At 45.7% G+C, this 22,894-nt stretch overlaps 1 long non-coding RNA gene across 1 annotated transcript; it reads left to right on the forward strand.

Annotated features, from left to right (window-relative positions):
- The first annotated feature begins 1,950 nt into the window (after window positions 1-1,950).
- LOC145547455 (uncharacterized) lies at window positions 1,951-22,872 on the forward strand. Its single transcript, XR_014083840.1, has 3 exons — window positions 1,951-2,099; window positions 5,336-5,450; window positions 20,899-22,872. It is a non-coding gene; the product is annotated as an uncharacterized LOC145547455 (long non-coding RNA).
- The last annotated feature ends 22 nt before the right edge of the window (window positions 22,873-22,894 follow it).

Raw genomic sequence — 22,894 nt, forward strand, 5'->3', positions numbered from 1 at the left:
TAGATTAGTGTTTGATTGAAGAACCACGAGAAAGTATGTGTCCACCAGAGGCTTGGGATTTGGGAGCTGTTTTAGAATTTTCTTCCATCACAATTGTTGTTCTTATTCAGTTGCTCAGTCCTGTCTGACTCTTTGCAGCCTCATGGGCTGCAGCACGCCAGGCTTCCCTGTCCTTCACTATCTCCCATAGATTGCTCAAACTCATGTTCACTGAGTCGATGATGCCATCCAACCATCTAATCCTCTATGGCCCCCTTCTCCTCCTGCCCTCAATCCTTCCCATCATCAGGATCTTTTCCAATGAATTGGCTCTTCACATCAGTTGGCAAAAAATATTGGAGAGTCATATTCAGCATTAGTCCTTCCAATGAATATTCAGGGTTGATTTCCTTTAGGATTGACTGGTTTGATCTCCTTGCTCTCCAGTAGGACTTAGCAAATGGAGAAAATGAAGAAGACCAATCCAGGAAGAGAAAATAGGATGAGCAAAGGATTTCAAGAGACTGTTGGAAAATGAAGATTAAAAAAATGAATGCCATGCTTCCAGCAATACGGCAGGCTAGCTGCTGGAGAAATCGGCCAAAAATCCCTAAGTTGCTGAGGAAACTATCAAACGCATATTTTTACAGGAAGGCTGAGTTGCCCCTCTGAGACAGAAACAATGAAAAAATGTGACTACAGAGAGATGAGCAGGAGTCAGAGTTGCCTTGGATCCATCTGTTAATTGTGGCCAGGAAGGTCAGAGATGGAGACAAAACTGTGAGATTAGATTGGAGATCCTTATGGGTACCCAGAACCCTCAAAGGGCAAAAATTTGAACAGATGTAGTCAGACCTCGTTCCCCAAGGGAAACAGTGGGATACTCACCATAGATAATTACTTTCCTTAAGATACCTTCTTTTGGGCTTCCCTGTGGCTCAGTGGAAGCCCAGCGATAAAAGAATCTGCCTGCAATGCAGGAGCCACAGGAGATCCAGTCTGATCTCTGAGTTGGGAAGATCCCCTGGAGGAGGGCATGGCAACCTACTCCAGTATTCTTGCCTGGAGAATCCCCACGGACAGAGGAGCCTGGCAAGCTATGGGGTTGCAAAGAGTCGGACATGACTGAAGTGCCTGAGCATGCACACACCTACTTTTAGTTCAGAGTGGAGCCAAAATAAAGAGAAAGTTTCCTCAGAGAATTCCAACCAAAAGTCAACACTCATGCAGGTTTGGGGCTGGAAATCATATCACTTTTGGAACCAAAATCCTTTTTTAAATTTATTTTTAAATATTTATTTTTTATTTATTTAGCTGTGATTGGTCTTAGTTGCAGCACAGATCTTTGATCTTCATTGTTTTAGTGGCCTCATATGAGATCTAGTTCCCTGACCAGAGATGAGGCTTGGGGATCTCCTGTGTGGATACCACCGAGTCTTAGCCACTATATCACAGGGAAGATCCCCCAAAACCTTTGAAAATGGTCCCAGGTTGGTGGTTTTCTCAGATGCCTGTACGAAGCAGATCACCTCTAGGGACATGCTTCATAGACCCAAGCAGAAGACCATTCCCACAAAGTTCCTTTGATCATCAGGGGCACACCACCCAGAGAGACAGTTCATCCTTTGTGGCCGTTTTACTAGGATCAATGAGGGAAAGATCACAACTTTTCCATTTTCTATACACATAAATTAAATTTTTTTACTATAGTATGAGACCAACCAACAAGTTCAAAAGTCACAAATGTACAGCTCAATGAATTCTGTCTCACTGAAGACACCATGTCAAGAAAGAGTGTTGGAGGAGGAAATGGCAGCCCACTCCAGTATTCTTACCTGGGAAATCCCATAGAAAGGGGAGCCTGGTGGGCTGCAGTCCATGAGGTCACAAAGAGTCAGACATGACTTAGAGCCTAAACAAAAACAACAATGTGTATACAGCCTGGTACATAGTAAATGCTCAATAAACGGTAGTCTTTGTGATGGTGGAGCATGGACATGAACATGCTGACCCTGGCAGATAGCAACTCTGCCTCCATGTCCTCGTTAATGGAACAGAAATCAAATGTCAGCTCTGTAGGCTTGTTGGAGGATTGTAATGTGTAAGGAGCCTGGCACATAGTAAGTGCTCAATAAACAGTAGTCACTGTGGGGGGTGGAGGGGTAGGCAGGGGGAAGAGTGTTGCCTACATTCCCAAAGCACGACTCGTGCTCCTTGTGGTCACCACCCTCACTCACTCTCCTCCCTGTGATGGTAGCCACTCTTCTGATTTCTAACTCATAGATTTGTCTAACCTGTTTTTGAACTGTTTACAAAAGAAATCCCACTGTATGGACTCTGTGTCTGGTTCCTTTCGTTCAGTGTTGGGTTGGTGGGTTCATCTATATAGCCACATGCAGCTTAAACGTATTCATTTTCATTGCTGCCTAGTATGGATATAAAACAATTTTTTTTATCCCCTTGATTGATATTTGGATTGCTTCCAGTTGGAGACTATAACAAGTAATGATGCTGTAAATGTTCTTGTTCATGTGTTTTGGCCGGCTTGTGTTTTTTTCTTTATTTTTCCCTCTTGATTCCTTTATAATTATTTCTGAAGCACTCGAGCAATACTCTTAAAATATGCTTGTGGGGACATAAATAGACACAACTTTTTTTTTGAAGGCATTCTAATTACAACAATAACAATTTAAAAAATAATAGTAACAACTTAAAAAACAGTAATGGGAAATGTTATGATTCTCATGACAACCCTAGTCGGTGGGTATTATTATTATCCCCATTTTATTTTTTTATTGATTTTTACTGGTGCATAATTGCTTTACAGTGTTGTATTAGTTTCTGCTGTGCAGCAAAGTGAATCAGCTATATGTTTACATGTACCTGCTCTTTTTTGGATTTCTTTCCCAGAGCACCAAGCAGAGTTCCCAGTAGGTTCTCATAAATTATCTATTTTATACATCGTATCAATAGTGCATATATGTCAGTCCCAATCTCCCAGTTCATCCCACCTCTTCCTTACCTTTACTCCTTGGTACCCATAGTTTGTTCTCTACCTCTGTGTCTTATGCTTTTTTAACCTTCAAGAAGAAGAAGAATGGACTTCTTTGGTGGTCCAGTGGTTAAGAGTCTGTCTTCCAATGCAGGGGACACAGGTTTAATCCCTGGTCTGGAAAGGTTCCACATGCCACTGGGCAACTAAGCCCGTGGATAACTACTCAGTCCACCCTCTGGAGCCTGGGAGGCTCAACTACTGAAGCCCTTACATTGTAGAGCCCGTGCTCTGCAATAAAAGAAGCCACAGTAATGAGAAGCCCTTGCAGTGAGAAGCCTGTGTACCACAAGGAGGAGTAGCCCCCGCTTGCCACAACTAGAGAAAGTCCATGAGCAGCAAAACCCAGCGCAGCCGAAAACAAACAAATAAAAATTTTTAAAAATCTTCCAACTTAAACAAAGAGAACAGCAAGAACAGTCTTAAAAGAGTATTGAAGTCACTAGAAGTCCCAGTGTCATCCCACCCTGTTAAATGATCATAACATTTAACTGAACCTAGATTACCTGAGATAGTTCTTGCACTCAGTTATAGCTACATGAAGACACTTAGAAACTCAGAGTCGGAGAGGGAAGAAATCTTATATATCATCCAGCCCAGAATTTCCCAAACTTCAGTTGTAGAAATGCCATCTCTGTGATTTTTGCCATATTTTTGTACCATCACTTAATATTACCATCACCATTACCATCACTTAATATTTCTCTCTTAACCATCCAATGTTTTATCCCTGAAAGATCTGCTCCAGCCTTTCCCTACTCAATGACAGCTGTGAATGGATGGCTTTGATGTGCTAGCTATATTCTCTCTATTACACATTAAAATAAACACATAACTATTTAATTTGTCAGCCTGCTACCTGTGTGAGACATCCTCCACACCTCCTTCAGGTCCATCTCTACCTTGCTCTGTCTGAGAAGCTGAGCCTTGCAGACCGCCTCCAGCTGCTCCCTTGGTCTCTGGCTTTTGCGTATGTTCAGCTGAGAGGCACAGAGGGTAGCTGCAGATCAGGGTGTTCACGCCTCTGGCCTCTGGCCTGTTCTTCCCCCGTTGTCAGTGGCCATATTCTCTATCGAAGGCTACAGGTTTGGTCCTGCAGACCCTCTCTCACAGCTAATAGTTTCATGTTGTCACCCCTTGTGATCAGAAAAGCAATTTTTGTTTTCTTCTGAGTTGCTGCCTAGGTAGTTTACAGTACGATAATCCTGCTCACACTCGGAGTCTGGACATTTTAGTTCAGCCGCTCAGTTGTGTCTGACTCTTTGCCACCCCATGGACTGCAGCACGCCAGGCTTTCCTGTCCTTCACTATCTCCCGGAGTTTGCTCAAATTCATGTCCATTGAGTCAATGATGTCATCCAACCATCTCATCCTTTATCATCCCCCTCTCCTCCTGCCCTCAATCTTTCCCAGCATCAGGGTCTTTTCCAATCAATTGGCTCTTGGCATCAGGAGGCCAAAGTATTGGAGCTTCAGCTTCAGCAGCATCCTTCCAATGAATATTCAGGGTTGATTTCCTTTAGGATTGACTGGTTGGATCTCCTTGCAGCCCAAGGGACTCTCAAGAGTCTTCTCCAGCATCCTAGTTCGAAAGGATCAGTTCTTCAGCACTCAGCCATCTTTATGGTCCAGCTCTCACATGGACTTGAGTTTAGGATTCCTGCCTTCAGGATTCCTGCTTTATGAGGTAGCTTTATTTATTTATTTACTTGTGTGCTTACTGATTTTGTCTGCGTGGCATGCGGGATCAAACTCAGACCCACAGCAGTGAAAGTGTGGAGTCCTAACCACTGCACCGCCAGGGAATTCCCAGAGGCAGCTTTAAAATGACCATTTAGGACTTCCATGGTGGTCCAGTGGTTCAGAATTCACTTGCCAGTGTAGGAGACACGGGTTTGATCCTTGGTACAGAAAGTTACCACTTGCCACAGAGAAACTAAGCCCCTGCCCACAACTTCTGAAGCCATCGCACCCTAGAGCCAGTTCTTTGCCAACAAGAGAATTACCACAATGAGAAGCTTGGTGCACAGAAACTGGAGAGTAGCCCCTGCTTGCTGCAACTAGAGAAAAGCCTGCACGCAGCACCACCAAAAATAAATAAATATTTAAAAAAAAATAACCATTGAGAGTTAAGTGCTAGAAAACTTAGTAACCTCCACATGCACTATCTTAGAAGTATTAGGTGCTTTCTGCCCTGCTCTGTCTGTCCTGCTCACTCATGACCTTTCGATGGATGACTGGCCTTCCCCCAGCTCTTAGAATCTTGACAGTAATAAATCTTACGACTCTACTCACTTTGTGTAGGTGTATGGAAACTGTGCCTTCAATCAACATGACCCCATGGGTTTCATTTCCTCAAAGTGGAAGTTCAGATGCTGAGGGAGCTCCGTCCTGTGCACCGCCCCCCACACCCCCCCACGTGAGTGGCTCTGCCTCTGCACTCTGCAGGGTGGAATCGGCATATTCTTAATTAAGAACACCAGCTTCTGGTTTCTCAACATATCCCTTCAGGTCAAGGAGTGATAATGGCTTCCAGATGCTGCAAGTCTCTGACATTTTACCATCTCCTTTTGGCTCCCTTAATTGGGCTTCTGAGGTGGCACTAGTGGTAAAGAACCTACCTGCCAACGCACAAGACTTAAGAGACGTGGGTTTGATCTCTGGGTCAGGAAGACCCCTTGGAGGAGGGCATGGCAATCCACTCCAGTATTCTTGCCCAGAGAATCCCACGGACAGAAGAGCCTGGTGGACTACAGTCCATAGCGTCACACCGAGTCCAACCTGACTGAAATGACTTAGCACGCATGTACTTCGTCAACAATTCCTTCACTGAGCTCTCCTCGGCTTCCCCCTTTCATGGGCCATCTGCTTTCTGCTAGGAGGGATGTGATGTCAAGCATCACCAATGGAAATCATTCATTTCTTCCACCTATACTGGAGCTAGCTGATACTCAGGAGGGAACCCACTCATCCAAGGTCCCTTGGCTATGAGTGCCAGAGTTAGGAATGGTCTTCTTGGTTCAATAAACTTCTTCTTCTTCTTTTTTAATCTTTCTTTCTTTTGCTGCGCTGGGTCTTACTTGCAGCATTTGGAATCTTTGGTCTTCATTATGGCATTTAGTTGCAGCATTGCGGCATGTGGGATTTAGCTCCCCAACCAGGGATTGAACCCAGGTCTCCTGCATTGGGAACCCAGAGTCTTAGCCACTAGACCACCAAGGAAGTCCCTGATTCAATACCTTTCTCACCATAAATGTTCAGGGGAGAAACCAGTCTGTTCCGATAACAGTGCCCAAGTGTTTCATGTGGCTTACTAATCTCTCTCTTACACTCCCTTCCTTGTCCTGCTTCACTTGCTGCTGGGCCTTGGATCTATCTGGGTCACAGCTGGCTCATTCCTTCTCTCCCCTAACTCAACACTCACATCTGTTCTACATCGCCCTTACAGAACGCTCACCTTTTCTCAAACACATGTGTACTTCACCTCTCTGCTTTAATCACAAGCCCTTCACAGCAGAGGCCCAAAGGTCTAACCAAATACCTCTTCCTCTCTCAGCCTGCTGCCCAACTTTTCTCCTCTATCCAGAAAGAATCGTTGCCTCCCCTGTTCTTCCAAAACTTTAACTTAACACTGGCCTGAATGGCCACTCGTGTGTATGTGTTTTCCTGACGACGCTGTGATTGCTGCTTTAAATGCTCATGCTGTGTTCCTTTCTGACTCAAATAGTCCCTTCACTGTGCTATGTTGAATTAAATTGCATTTATTGGGCCATCAAGAGCATTCAGATGTGAAAGATACTCTGATGAGTCACAGATGAATGCCTATCATGGTCGTTTTTTGAAATTTTTTATTTATTCATTCATTTATATTTGGCTGTGCTGGGTCTTCATTGCTGTGCATATGCTTTCTCTAGTGTAGCAAGCAGGGGCTACTCTTTGTTGCAGTGCACAGGCTTCTCATTGCGGTGGCTTTTGTTGTGCACATGGGCTCTAGGGCTTCAGGAGTTGTGGCTCCTGGGCTCTAGAGCACAAGCTCAACAGTTGTGGCACATGGGCTTAGTTTTACCTCGTCTTGTGGGATCTTCCCAGATCAGGGATTGAACCTGCATCTCCGGGATTGACAGGTGGACTCTTTACCACTGAGCCACCGGAGAAGCCCTATTCTGGGCATTTTTAATGATTATTTATTTTCAAATGATATATTGATGAGATGGTCTGAGTCAAGGGTGGGGTCCCAGGTCGGGGACGGGGCTCTTGCCAGTCTCTAATTCTTCCCCTGAGGTCTGAGGTAAAGGGGCAAGGAAGCAATCATCCAGTTTTATTATGGGTCCTGAGTCCTCTAGCCAAGGTTCTTAGATAGGCGGCATTGGCCCTATAAACCCCAGTGATCCCTTGCAAACTGTTGAGTGAGGGTATACCTTGGCGGAGTGAGGATGGGAAGAGGGACAGGAAGGAGCCTCAGAGCTCTCCTTGAATTCCCAGAGGGACTCAGCTCCAAAGAACACTTTGGCCTCCTTCCTTCCTTCCTTCCTTCCTGTGGCCTTGACAATGAAGGCAGCCTTGCTGAGCTCCATATCTGAGGTTGGGTCAAAGCTTCTGCAAGTTATCAGCTGTTCTTGCTGGGTTTTTCCTCTCTGCAAGGATCTGCCATGGGGATCCTGAGGAAGGGTAGCACTGGCCTCGTTGCTGTTGTTCAGTCGCTAAATCGTGTCCGACTCTTTGCAATTTCATGGACTGCAGCACACCAAGCTTCCCTGTCCTTCATTATCTCCAGAGTTTGCTCAAACTGATGTCCACTGAGTCAATGATGCCATCTAATCATCTCATACTCTGTGACCCCCTTCTCCTCCTGCCCTCAGTCTTTCCCAGCACCAGGGTCTTTTCCAATGAACTGGTTCTTTGAATCAGGTGGCCAAAGTACTGGAGCTTCAGCTTCAGCAACAGTCCTTCCAATGAATATTCAGGGTTGATTTCCTTTAGGATTGACTGGTTTGATCTCCTTGAAGTCCAAGGGACTCTCAAGAGTCTTCTCCAGCACCACCGTTCAAAACCATCAATTCTTTGGCACTCAGCCCTCTTTGTGATCCAATTCTCACATCCATACATGACTACTGGAAAAACCATAGCTTTGACTAGACAGACCTTTGTCGGCAAAGTGTTATCTCCACTTTTCACTATGCCATCTAGGTTTGTCGTGAGTGTGGGCTAAGTCCTTTCAATCATGTTCAACTCTTTGCGACCCTACGGACTATAGCCCACCAGTCTTCTCTGTCCATGGAATTCTCCAGGCAAGAATACTGGATTGAGTTGCCATGCCTTCCTCCAAGAGATCTTCTAGATCCAAGGATCAAATGCATGTCTTTTACATCTCCTGCATTGGCAGATGGGTTCTTTGCCACTAGTGCCACTTGGGAAGCCTGGGAAGGTTTGTTATAGCAGCAGCTTATTTAGGATTATTTGAATCCAGAGTCATGGCCATGTTTTTGCCTCCTTCAGATGTGGTTCCTATGAACATCCATCCAGGACCTGAGCTTGGGGGGCAAAGTCCTTTCTGGAGGACGTCTGAAGCCACCTCCGTGTTTACCTATCTTGGTGGGCTGACCTACTGACAGTCAACTCCCAGCTCTGAGCACCTCAGGGACCTTGGACTGTGAACTAAAGTGATCACAGGTCAGGAGGACAGAATTCCTAGAAAGGGTCAGGTTCTTAGGCAGAAATCTCAGCTCTTGGAGGGAAATCTGGAGTGGGTAGTGACTGTAGGGCTGGCTCTCCAGAACCTTCTCCCACAGAGGAACAAAGAACTGGAATGGAGGATTGATGGGTGGTCTGGGGTTTACTGCCCATGATTCTCTTCTTCCATTTTTTCTATCTCACTCAGAAGGAAAAGGCCTTGGCAATGAGTGAAATTTATGGGAGCCTAATGTGGCTTCAGGGCTTCCCTGGTGGCTCAGTGGTAAAGAACCCACCTGCTAATGCAGGAGACGCAGGTTCAATCCCTGGATCAGGACGATCCACTGGAGAAGGAAATGGCAATCCACTCCAGTATTCTTGCCTGGGAAATCTCACAGACAGAGCAGACTGGAGGGCTGCAGTCCATGGGGTCACAAAGAGCCAGACATGAGTTTGTTTAGGGATTAAACAAACAAACAATGTGGCTTCAACCCTAGAAGGTGGTGTTGTGTCCTAGGTCCTCCGGATGTCCTGCCACCTCACAGAACCCTGGGAGGGTGCCCCAGACTGTCCACCGCCCCACCTGTACTGCCAATACCAGCTCCCTGTGTGTTCTTGGGCAAGTCACTGAACTTCTCTGGGTCTTGACTCCCTCAGCTGTCAGAGGGAGATGATACTCCTACAAGGCCCTCAGTGTTACTTTGAGGATCAAGATGATGAGTGTGGAAGTCTTTCATTTACTCTCAAGTGTGACCAGTATGAATTACTATTTATCCTGGGATGCCTTCCTTCCTTTGGGCCCTGCTACATGAACTAAGGTGTAAATGGTTAGTAATGAACTTTTTGCTTTCCTTTGCGAACTGCTATTTGCCCTTGTAAGCAAGACCTCCATGCCTTTATTCAGAGAAAAGAGAAGGGGATCAGTTTCAAGTTTGCAGGCAGGTGGGGAAACACAACTTCCGAGTTGGAGGGGAGGATCCTGTTTCCTTCATGGGCTACTTTGCTGGCATTGCCACCTCTCGTCCCAAAAGGACGGACCTAGCAATTACCTACGTCGTCAGGGAAGTCCCATGCAGAATGCTGAGGGGAAAAGAATTTCCAAGGACAAAACATTCGCTAGGAAAGTCAACTTCCCAAACTTCCTCCATTTGTAAGCTACTTCAAACAAGTTAATGCTTCCATGAAGCTGTTTTCAGCTGGAAAGCTGAAAAGAGACCACATCAGTGGAAAAGGGAAATGAGTCTTTCCTGGCATTCCTTGTTAGGCTGGTTAAAGGGGAGACAACTGCCAAAAAAGTTTAGTAATATTTGAAGTCGCCTGTCTAGTTCAAGGTGTTTGTTTTCATTGGATGGGCTGGCAGCTGCTTTCTTTCTCTCTTGCTCAATCCTTTCTCCTGCATTCCATCAGAGTTCTTGTTTCCTGTCCAAGGGGCTCAATTCCTTTCTGAGCAATTTCTGTTTCGTAGTTTCTGATCTCTTCTTCATCCTCTAAATATGGACATTGATTCATCCAAGAGTTTCCCAGTTAACCCTGGTGTAGCCCCACATCGCCTTCCTCAGCATCTGGCTCATAAATTAATTCGTCTTTCAAGTCTAACTTAATTCTGTACATCACTTTCCTGTTTGCAAACTTTTCATCATGCTCCTTATTATCTACTGAAATAGCTTTCATCTCCTAAGCTTGGTCTTAAGGGCCTTCTTCCGTCTGGTGCCCCGGGCAACAACCAGCACAGACTTGCAGATGAACCCAGTTGCTCCTCCTCACTCATCCCTTTGTCAGACACCTGTTGATCCCAGACACCCTTTCCAACCTCATCTCCCATTTCTCCCTACTCCTGTCCTGCTCCCTGGCTGAGTTCCCATTCATCCCCTTTCTCTAAGGCCTCACCTATCCTGTGTCTGCATATTTGTTATACTATTCCTTCCACCCCAACTCTTTAACTTCCCTCTTAAAACCTCGTAAGAGCCATCTCAGATGGCACTTCCTCATCAGTCCAGCCTGTGTGGATGGAGCCTGATCATATTGTAGGAGATCTGAGGGGACAGTTTCTCACATAGCTTAGAGCTGCCCAGACTCCTAGAGGAAAATCTTCCAGGTTCCTTCCTGAAAGGTGGGTCAGGCTGCCAGCATGTTCTGAACCCTGAGCGGCAAGAAGAGTTGAAAGTCCTTGAATTTAGAAATTAATGGCATGAGTCCTCCATCCTTCTGTTCTACACTCCACATTATTCAGTCTTTTGGCCCTCAATCCAGAGACCCACTCTGTTACCCTCTGCAGAGAGTGAAATTCCAGATTTCTACTGTAGCAAGAGAGGGGTATGTGCCCAGTGGAATCAAAAGAGACTGAAGGGACCTAGGACAGACAGTAACAGTAGATACTCATAGATTGCTTACCAAGTGCAAACATTGCTTTTGATGAGCTCAAGGGAATTTACATATCCTAGCTTGGTTTGCATCTATAAACATATATTTACATTTATTGTTGTTGTTTGTTCTTGTTCTAGTCACTAGGTTATGACCTACTCTTCATGACCCCATGAACTGTAGCCAGCCAGGCTCCTCTGTGGGATTTCCCAGGCAAGAATACTGGAGTGGGTTGCAATTTCCTCCTCCAGGGGATCGTCCCAATCCAGAGATCGAACCTGTGTCTCCTGAATTGGCAGGCAGGTTCTTTACCACTGAGCCACCTGGGAAGCCCACTTACATACTCTCACTACTCCTCAGACAGTGCTTCTCCTAGTCCCCACCCAATTAACCACACAACTCCTGCCTGCTGGACCCAGAAGTACCTGCAGCTCCAGTTTCCTCCCTCTGAGGAGTCTGTGGTGTGAAACATTTGCTCTATCTGTTTCCAAGTCATACTTGGGATTGGGTTCGAAAGGCTGCTCAGCTTGTTATTCTACCTTGGTTTGCTTTCCTGCTTCCAAAATGTTATTGCTATTATTTCTTCCTCAGATTCTTCCACACAACGCATCCTCTGTAAGTACACTAGTGGGCCAAGAGATGTTTATCTCTATGGAGAGAGTTGCCCACACATCTGACTTGCCACTGCCAACTCCCCACACCTGCGTCCTGCCCGAGGCCACACCATGAGTCAAGTGCAGGGGACAGCCCTGTGTGCATTCAGGGCACCTACTTGGCCATGCTCTTGAAACAGTAAATAAGCCATGCAAAAGGTGATGACAAGAGGATGGACTCACCTCCCCCTCATACCTCACATGGACAGGCACAAAACTAAGTGGTCTCGGCCACCTGAGTGGAAGAGCCGAGAGCATCAGGCACTCTTCCTTGGATACCCCCAGCCACGTCAGCAACCTGAAGCCATTTACACCCTTATATGTGACCGTAGCTGTGCCATTCAGGAAGCAACACTGCTCAGCTCCACGTGTGCGTTCCAAGCCTTGACCTTGTCGCTGAACTGGGCCATCTCTCCTCCTCTGCAACTGGCTGACCTGGCTTTAGAGTTTCTGTTTATGTCCATTTCTGGGCTTCCCACACACAGGTCTCCCCATGACCTGCCACTCCTTAGGACTCTGAAGAAAGGTAAATGCAGAAAGGGTTTTTTTGGTTGCTGTAGTTGTTTTTAATTTTCGTTTATTTATTTTTGGTGGTGCTGGGTTTTCCTTGGTGCGAGCAGACTTCCTCTAGTGTCGGCCAGAGAGGGCTACGCTCTAGTTGTGGTGCGCTGGCTTCTCATCACCGTGGCTTCTCTTGTTGTGGAGCATGGGCTTTAGAGCATAGACTCAGTAGTTGTGGCACACAGGCCAAGTTGCCTGGGGCATGTGGAATCTTTTCAGACCAGGGATCAAACCCACGTCCCCTGCATTGGCAGGCAAATTCTTAACCATTGTACTACGAGGGAAGTCCAGGGTTCATTCTTTGTGCTGTATAGTCTATGGGCTTTGACAAATGTATAATAATATGGATTCACCATTAGAGTGTCATATAGACTATTTTCACTGCCCTAAAAAAAAATCCTCTGGCTATGTTTAGTTTTGGGAGGTGGGGGGTGTGCTTCCCAGTTAGCACTAATGGTAAAGAGCCAATGCTTGCCAATGCAGGAGATTTAAGTGACACAGGTTTGATCCCTGGGTTGGGAAGATCCCCTGAAGGAGGAAATGGCAACCCACTCCAGTATTCACGCCTGGAGAATCCCATGGACAGAGGAGCCTGGCAAGCTATAGTCCATAAAGTCACAAAGAGTTGAACACGACTGAAGCAACTTAACATAACATGTTTAGTTTTTAAATCTTGAACACTCTACTTAAAAGTTGATGTACCCATCATATTCACCTCTGCTCTTCTTCACTGGGATGGAGTGGGGAGGGGGTGAAGGGGCTGGGAGCTTCCAGAGGAGGCTGCATTTCTCAGTGCAGTATTCTTGACTGGAGAATCCCATGGATACAGGAGCCTAGAGGGCTTTGGTCCGTAGAGTCACAAAGAGTCGGACACGACTGAAGTGATTTAGTACTAGTACTATGAAGTGTTTGATTCACTTAACAATTTATATGGCAACTAGTGCATATCAGCCCAGAGTAGGTTGACATGATATTCCTTAAGAGGACCCACATCCACTAGCATAGCTGTTTGGGTGTAGAAGTGATTCCTTAGCTTGGAAACCAGAATGAGGTGGGCAGGAGAGGCACTCCCATCTCTCTCTGAGTCTACCTCTCATAAGGCTAGATTTTAAGGAGGAGAAATTAAAAGATATGACCTCCTGGGTGGTACAAGTTAAACATGGTACCCACTACTTGGCTTTAGGATGGGAGCCAAAGTGGGATTGGATTTGCGTGTTCTAACTAGCAGTCCTTGCAAACAGTATTATCATTTTTATTACTCTGAGGTTATTCCCTTTTAAAAATTTTATCCCCTTATCCCTAGCAAGTACCTATATGATCTTGCCTTCCCCTTCCAATCCTCTTCTATGCCAAAGTTGGCATGCATGCATGCTCAGTCACTAAGTTGACTCTTTGTGACCCCATGGACCATAGCCTGCCAGGCTCCTCTGTCCATGGGATTTCCCAGGCAAGAATATTAGAGTGGGTTGCCATTTCCACCTCCAGAGGATCTTCCATGATGCAGGGATCGAGCCTGGGTCTCCTGCATCTCCTGCACTGGCCGGAGGATTCTTTAACAGTGAGCCACCTGGGAATTCCTCAAGACTGGAATGGCTGGTTAATCATATCACTCCTTCCAGTTGATCCTGGATGTGGCTTCAGAATATCCTCCCCAAACCCTGGGGAGCATAGCACTCTATGTCGTCACTGAAATCATGGTAGGTAGGGACCCGAGGAAAATCCTAGCCATCCCACTGCTCACCTCTAGTCAGGCCCAAAGTAAATTATTCAGCCTGTGACAACCATGTTATGGGATATTGTTGTATAACAATTTATCCGGTCTTTGTCCTGGACTCTTGGGATGCTTTTTCTAAACTCTTGGCATTTCCTGACTGTTAGGAGTATCTTTGTTATTTGCAGGGGGCACTGGGGCCACACCTGAGTTCATGCTGATGAGGTGAATTCTGATTGGCCCTAAGAGCTTCAGCTTCTGGCCAAGCCAGAAAGACCAACTGTGTGATTGCAGAGTTGGGGCTTGAGTCAGGTGATATTATCGGTCCAGAGGGGTCGGGGGGCTGAAGATTGAGTTCACTTACGTGACTCATGATTCCATTAATCAAGCCTGTGTAATGAAACCCCAAGAAAAACTCAGGACACAGGCTCAGGTGAAGTCCTGGCTAGTGAACACAAACACGTGCTGGGTGGGCGATGTGCTCTGGATTCCATGTGGAAAGGAAACAGGAGCTCCAAGTTTGGGACCCTCCCGGAAATTTTCCTATGTGCCTCTTCAGTTGGCTGGTCGTGTTTTTGTGTGCGTTGTGTGCTAAGTCACTTCAGTCCTGTCTGACTCTTTGCAATCCCATGGACTGTAGCCGGCCAGGCTCCTCTGTCTATGGGATTCTCCAGGCAAGAATACTGGAGTGGGTTGCCATGCCCTCCTCCAGGGAATCTTTCAGACCCGGGAATTGAACCTGCATCTCTTATGTCTCCTACATTGGCAGGCAGGTTTTTACCACTAATGCCACCTGATTTGTATCCTTTATAATAAAATTGAAATTGTAAGTCTAGTACTTGTCTGAGTTTTGAGTCACTCTAGTGAATTATCAACCTGAGGGGGTAGTGGGATGCCCCAAATATCTAGCTGGTTATTCAGAAATCTGGGTGGCTCGAGGACCGCCCTCCTCCAACCCAAATCTGTGGCTTGCTTGTGGTGCAAACGGAGAAGGCAATGGCACCCCACTCCAGTACTCTTGCCTGGAAAATCCCACGGATGGAGGAGTACAAAGGCAGTCTCATTGGAAACTGTGCCCTTAGCCTGCGGAGTCTGAGCTAACCCAGATCCCATATTCTGGGATGGGAGTTACATTGCAGGAATGCAGATGTGAAAAGCAAAGAGGAAGCCACACTCCCCTGAGGCTGCCATGGTAGCAAGTGCTGGAGATGAGGAAATCTCCAAGGGCAAAATGCACCTTTACAGACCTCACTGATCTTGCAAGCAGGGCATGTTCCTCCACTGCCAACATGAGAGGAGCTGGGTTTCAGTAATGAAGTATGAGAATTTCCCCAAGCCCTGTAGGTACAAATGAGGTCACATTCATGACCTTGTTTCTCAAGTTCTTGCCAGCATCCTCCCCTTCAAAGTGCCTGTGCCCCATGAGAATTTCTGGGAGCGCCTGGGGGGTGTGCTCATGAACACGCAAAGGTCTACTGGACCCTGTGCTTCCACCGGACCACACTGTGGTGGGTGTCTTCCACTTGCCCCTCCAGACCACCTCCCCACCCTCTAGCCATGCTCGGTGTCCTGCAGTGCTGACCTTTGTGACTGGCCTCATCCAAGGCTACTTTGCCCTGGCTTCTGGTCAGGTTCAGCCAATGGAAGGTACTGGGGGCAGGAAGTTATTGCTTACTCGAACTTACAGTGAATTGTCTAATTCTCCTAACAAAGGCTGCAGCTCTGACCAGGTGGCCGTATTCTAACCACTTCAGCACTTGTGCCTTCAGGTCTAGGAGAGATGAAGCCTGCTTACCCTGGGATTCCTCACCCCTTGGAAGTTTCCCTTCATACTGCCCATGCGTGCTTAGTTGCTCAGTCGTGTCTGACTTTTTACGACCCCATGAACTGTGGCCCGCCAGACTCCTCTGTCCAGGGAATTTTCCAAGCAAGAATACTGAAGTGGATTGCCATTTCCTCCTCCAGAGGATCTTCCAGACCCAGGGATCAAACCCACGTCTCCTGCATTGGCAGGCAGATTCTTTACTACCACTGTGCCACTTGGGAAGCCCCTCACACTGCCCACATCTTTGTACCTGGTCCTTCTTCAAACTCTCCTCAGTTTGAGATGCCATTTGCTTCCTGTTAGAACCCTGACCACTGCTGTTTCCACTGGATATACATCCTCAGGACCACCCCACCTCCCTTTGGGCATCACCAATAATTCTGCCCAGTCCTTCCCAATCTAGTGCCTACCTCAGCATGGGAGAGAGGCTGTGCCCCACTCTGTGTCCCTCTGCTAGAGGGGGTCTCAGCAATGTACTGCTTGTGCTCCAATGTCTTCTAGAATTTTAAGTTGAAATAGCTCTTTCTTGACCTGAATGAGGCTGGCGGAGGAGTCCTGAGAGGTCTAGGTCTGGGAGCTGGCTCTGCTACTAAATGGCTCTGTGTCCTTACGTAAGTCACTCTCATATTTAGGTCTCAGTTTCCTCATCTGTAATACAAGAGTTGGACTTAGTGTTCTTTTTTTTTTTTTTTTTTTGCCTTGCTCATTTTCTCTCTTTTTAAAAAATTTTATTTATTAATATTAAAATTTATTTTTGGCTGTGTTGGGTCTTCGTGGCTGTGTAGAGGCTTTCTCCAGTTGCAGAGCACGGGCTGTAGAGCACAAGGGCTTCAGTAGTTGCAGGACGCAGGCTCTGTAGTTGTGGCACATGGTCTCAGTTGCTCTGAGGCATATGGGATCTTAATTTGATCCCACATGATCTTGAGCAGGGATCAAACTTGTGCCCCTTGCACTGGTAGGCAGATTCTTAACTGAGGGACCACCAGGGAAGCCCCTGGTCATGGTCATTTTCATTTATTGTTTTTTTGGTTTTTAATTGGAATGAAGCTGTGTTCGTTTCTGATATATAGCAAAGTAATTCATATATGATATGAACATATATATATTTTTTCATTATAGGTTATTATAAGATATTGAATATAGTTCCCTGTGCTATACAGTAGGGACTTGTTGCTTATCTATTTTATATCTAATAGTTTATATCTGATGAAATTAAAAGATGCTTGCTCCTTGGAAGAAAAGCTGTGACCAACTTAGACAGCATATTAAAAAGCAGAAACATTACTTTGCCAACAAAGGTCTGTCTAGTCAAAGCTATGGTTTTTCCAGTAGTCATGTATGGATATGAGAGTTGGACCATGAAGAAAGCTGAGCGCTGAAGAATTGATGCTTTTGAACTGTGGTGTTGGAGAAGACTCTTAAGAGTCCGTTGGACTGCAAGGAGATCAAACCTGTCAATCCTAACAGGAAAAAAAAAATCCTAACAGAAATCAATCCTGAATGTTTATTGGAAGGACTGATGCTGAAGCTGAAGCTCCAATACTTTGGCCACCTGATGGGAAGAAATGACTCACTGGAAAAGACCCTGACACTGGGAAAGATTGAAGGGAGGAGGAAAAGGGATGACAGAGGATAAGACAGTTAGATGGCATCACTGACTCAACAAACATGAGTTTGAGCAGGTTCTAGGTGTTGGTGATGGACAGGGAAGCCTTGTGTGCTGCAGTCCATGGGGTCGCAAAGAGTTGGACATGACTGAGCAACTGAATTGACTGATATCTGATGATCCCAAACTGTTGATTTATTCCCTACCCTGTTTTCCTCTTTGGTAATCACATATTTGTTTTCTGTGTCTGTGTGGACTCAGTGATTCTTTAGCTGCCCTGGGCCTTCAATATCACTTTAGCCAGAGTGTTTCCTGTTTGATCTATTTTTAGAATTTGGGCTTTCATGAAGATTTCCTTTAAAGCAGGGGTCCCCAACCTCCCAGCCTCAGACTGCTGCCTCCAGTCAGATCAGCGGCAGCTTTAGATTAGAAATAAAGTACACAATAAATGGTTGAATCATCCCCAAACCATCCCCCACTGCCCAGCCCTGGTCCATGGAAAAATTATCTTTCATGAAATCTGTCCCTGGTGCCAAAAAGGATGGGGACCACTGCTTTAAAGCATGAATTCCAAGGCTTTTTGACAAAAATGTGGACTAGATAATTCTAAGGTCCCTTCCAGTCTCAACATTCTTTTTTCAGTCATGTCATGCAGCTTGTGGGATCTTAGTTTTCCAGCCAAGGATTGAACCCTTCCCTCAGTAGTGAAAGCACAGAGTTCTAACCACTGAACTGCCGGGGAATTCCCAGTTCCAGCATTTTTGAGCATAAAAATCAAGCTTGCCTTCCTCATCACTGTGCCACAGAGGGTCTGGTTCCAAGAATTAATGGAAAACTGATGGTTAAAGGCCCATCTCCTGCCAGGCTGTGTCATGGCAAATCGACCATGACCCTGTAAATGGTTTTGCTCCCATCCCATCCATCTTTGGCATCTTCTCACTTACTTCTTGTTTACTTCTGCCAATATTCCTAGGCAAAGGGGGAAAAAACTGATTTAAAACCAATTACATAAAATGCAAACCAGCCCAGCAAACACAAATGTGGAAAAGATGGCAGCTTTAAATGAACTGGCTGTTGAGGTTTGCAAAGGCATGGTCCACAGCAGTGGAAGCTGGCAGTCCCTTGGTGGTTTGTCCCAGACATGTGGTGCTGGAGAGGATTACAGAGCAGTGATTAATAGTTTGCATAGCATCTGAGCCTGCTTCCTGATTGTGGGGAATCTGCCCTTGGGTGAGGGTCTGGCTCTGGAGGCCGAAGGGGTGAAAAAGCTCCCCTTGAACTCTGGTAGGAGGAGCACAGACACATGAACTAAGTACAACCCATCAGAACCTCACTTGATATTTTCAATCCAGGCTGAACAATGTAATGGAAATTCCTTCTGATGGGACTGATGGCTAAGGCATTCAGTGTCTGGTGGCATTGGTAGTACCCGGGATTGCAGCGGCCACAGTGCAAGCAGAGGGTCAAGCATCCAGTTACCTACAATCCATTTTGAAAGAGGCCAGATGTTACAGATGATGTGATAGGATGTTAGTTTTGCCAGAGTTTCTGCATCTTGCCAGCCTGTGCCTTTTCCAACATTCCCTTTCTTTCTGTGGTTTCTGAGTTTCCTTGACATTCAAGCTCCTTCAAACTCTCCCAAGGGATTCCTCTCTCAGGCTCCTCTCTCCATCTTCTCAGCAGATGTTTAGGCAGCTCTTGTTGCTTCTCAGAAGAGCAAACAACACCTCTTGTGCCTTTCTCCCCACCCACATCTTTCTACTGCCCATTTTATGCCCCCAACTGTGCCCATGCAGGGCAGTGGGTACTCTTCTCTTGCAAATGAATCTCCCAGAGTGAGCCTTCTTGTCACACATGTGTGTGCTGGTGATGAAGACTGATTCATCTTACATGAAGAAAAAAGGCCTGGGACCTCCCTGGTGGTCCAGTGGTTGAAAAGCTGCCTGGCAATGTAGAGGACATGGGTTCGATCCCTGGTCCGGGAAGATTCCACATGCTGCAGGACAACAAAGCCCTTGTGCCACAACTTCTGAGCCTGTGCTCTAGAGCCCAGGAGCCACAACTACTGAAGCTCGCACGCTTTTGAGTCCGTGCTCCACAACAAGAGAAGCCACTGCAATGAGAAGCCCTAGTTCTACAACTGGAGAGTAGCCCCCGTTCGCCACAACTAGGGAAAATCCTGATGCAGCTATGAAGAGCCCTGTGTGCCACAACAAAGACCCAGCACAACCAAAAATAAATAAATGATAAAGTGAAAAAAAAATTTTTAAGAAAAAAAGAACTTTAAGCCACCTGGCCAAGATAGGCTTTCATTCACTTCCTTTTCACCCCCTTTCTGAACATCTCCGCTGTTCCAGGTCTGCAGTAGACCCCATGGGGATACTGAGAAACAAATGGGTGTGCAAAATAAGGAAAAGGATGTGGGACTTTGAATTGGGAGACCTGGGCTGGGACCCTGGCTTGGTCACTCACACTCTGTAAGAATTGGGTAGGTCCCCTAACCTCACTGAGCTTCAGTTTCCTTATCTATAAAATGGGCTCATCAATGCACATATTCTACGGATTGTGGGGAAATTTGTTAGATACATCTAAGCATTCATCAAATTTACCAGTTTGTAGGAAAATGCCCATAAATGTGTGTTGCTGTCAACTGAAAGCCCCGCAGATGATGGAGGCACTTTCCACCTCTAATCACCCTTAGTGGTGGGGGAGGCACTCTTGGGAGTTGGATACCTGGCAATGTGGGGAAAACTACTTGCAATTATGTCATATGTTAATTTATATCAGTCAAATATCTTCTTATATTTCTTGACAAGAATGCTTGTAAAATAGAGTGGGCAGGGATGCTGAACAACTAGGGCAGTTGACAGAAGAGAGGGTGGCCAGAGGGAAGAGAGTGCCAGAGGAGAAAGGATATGGCCTTCTTCCTCAGGATCCAAAATATCAGCTGGAGCTCCAGCCATTATATCCTTGTTCCAGATAGCAAGATGCAGAAAGGGGTGAACATTGCATGTTGTTGGCCTTCAAAGAAAAGTCTCAGAAGCTACCATACAACACTTCTACTAACGTCTCATTGACTATAACTTAACTACATGACCATATCTAGTTGCAAGGAAGGCTAGGGTATTTAGCTTTATTCCAAAGAGCCAGTGAAAACTTTGTGACCCCACAGATTGTAGCCTGTCAGTCTCCTCTGTCCATGGGTTTCTTCAGACAAGAATACTGGAGTGGATAGCCATTTCCTTCTCCTGGGGTTCTTCCCAACTCAGGGATCAAACCTAGGTCTCCTGTATCACAGGCATTTTCTTTACAGTCTGAGCCACCAGGGAAGCCCAAGTGAAAACTGGAATTTGCGTTACTGTGAAAGAAGAGAACAATATTAGTGTTATGTATCAGTCGGCAAATGCTATAATAATTCTGCATAACAATCACACAAAACTCAATGGCATACAACAACAAGCATTGATTTTTCTCTCTCAGATCTGTAGTTTGGCTGGGAAAGCTCTGCTTGAAGCTGCAAACCTCCCAGGCGCGGATTAAGCCTTCAAATTGGCTCACATCCACCTTCCTCTTTATTTTCCTTGGACCAACCCTGCCAGGGCACGTTCCTTTCATGGCAAGTGGCAGGAGCCCAGGAAGTTGAGCAGAGAACCTTGATGCCTCCTGAAGCCTCGTGAGTACATCTTGCCTACTCTTCATTGATTAAAACTGGTCATGTGGCCATGCCAGCATCAAAGGCAGAAGTATATTTCCTTCATGCTAAAGTGTACCACTGCAGAGTCACAAGTTAGGATGCAAGTATAAAACTCTAATATGTGAAGGGTCTGAAAAACAGTAAACAATGATTCATCCCATGACAGAGAACAGCTAACATTGCCAGGAAAGGCAGTATCCGTGGTTTTGGTCCCCTGAGACCTCCCAGGAACCTACTGATGCTGCTGTTTCTCTAACTGTGGTTTCATGCTCTACTTCCCTACTTCTGACAGCCCCACTTTCCAGGTGGGAGAACAAGGCTAGTCCAGCCTCTCATATAAGCTTTCTAGGCCACAATTCCTGGCCCCCCACCTCATCAGCTACCCTGTAGTTATTTCTTTGGAGGTCTTGCCAAGAGAAGCAGGGTCTCCATGGGGTTCAGGACTCCCCCATGTGGGACCAGCCATCATTTTCCCTTACTCCAGTTCCCAAGGGTCCAGCCAACGTCAGATCCATTTCTCCTGTTTAGTCCCCCAAATGCAAAAGCTTCCTAGAGCTGCTGTCTCATAGAATAAGGGTTGACAATACATCTGGCAGACAGTGAAGGCCCAGTTAGCCAACCCCCAAATCACAGAAAAGCTTGTTTATCTTTCCTGGGATAAGACAGAGTCTACAGAAGTGAAAATTTAGAACTCAGATGAGCTTTTCAAAGTGTGACCTTTCCAGAGTTTACATTCTCAATAAATCAACCTGCTAAATTGTAATTGGTTGAGCTTAAGGCAAAATTCCGAAAGGTTTGGTCAACATTTTGGCACAAATAACCTTCTGTGTATCTCAGTATTGCCACTCTACTTAGTCCATTTCCCTTAGTAATGTGAGCAGCATTTTCTTGAGTACAGCCCAGGTTAGTGCATACTCAGGGGTTGGTTAAAACAGCCATTTTCCATAAAGGCTGTGACCTCTCTGTTACCACCTTCTCCCTGTAGGGATTTTTTTGATGTGGTTTTTGCAAGCTGATTTCTAAACGTCCTTTCACAAACGTTATCTAAAAAACAAGCCATACTTTTCTTGTAAAGTTAAATATCCACCTGCTTTATGGCCCAGTAGTCCTACCCCGAGATACTTTTACCTTAGACAAACAAAACTTATATCCAGCCCACACAAAGAAATCTGTGTAAATGTTTATAGCAACTTTATTCTTGGAAGCCAAATGCTGGAAAAACCCAACGGTTCATCAACAGATGAATGGATAAACAAATTGTGGACTATACATACAATGGGAAACTCTTATACAATAAAAAGGAAAGGATTGCCAATATATAAAGCAACATAGATGAATCTCATAGACATTATGCTGAGTGAAGGAAACAAGATACAGAAGATTATGTACTGTGTGAGTTCATTTATATGACACAATCTTAGTTCGTCTGGGCTGCTATAACAGAACACCACAGACTGGGTGACTTAAAAACAGCAGAAATTTCTCTCTTACAGTTTGGAGGCTGGGAAGTCCAAGGTCAAAACAACAGCAGTTTTGGTGTCTGGTAAGGGCTTTCTTCCTGGTTCATAGAGTTCCCATGCTCTTACTGTGTCTTACATAGTGGAATGGGTGAGAGATCTCTCCAGGACCCCTTCTATAAGGGCTCTACCCTCATGACCTGATCATTTCCCAAAGACCTCATCTCCTAATACCATCAACATATGAATTTTGGAGGGACATAAACATTCAGTCTGTAATAGACACTAGCAAAAAGAAAAAAACAGTTTATGGTGATAGAGGTTA

The sequence above is a fragment of the Giraffa tippelskirchi genome, chromosome 4 (genome assembly GCF_054371585.1).
Source record: "Giraffa tippelskirchi isolate mGirTip1 chromosome 4, T2T-mGirTip1v1.2.pri, whole genome shotgun sequence".
NCBI lineage: Eukaryota > Metazoa > Chordata > Mammalia > Artiodactyla > Giraffidae > Giraffa > Giraffa tippelskirchi.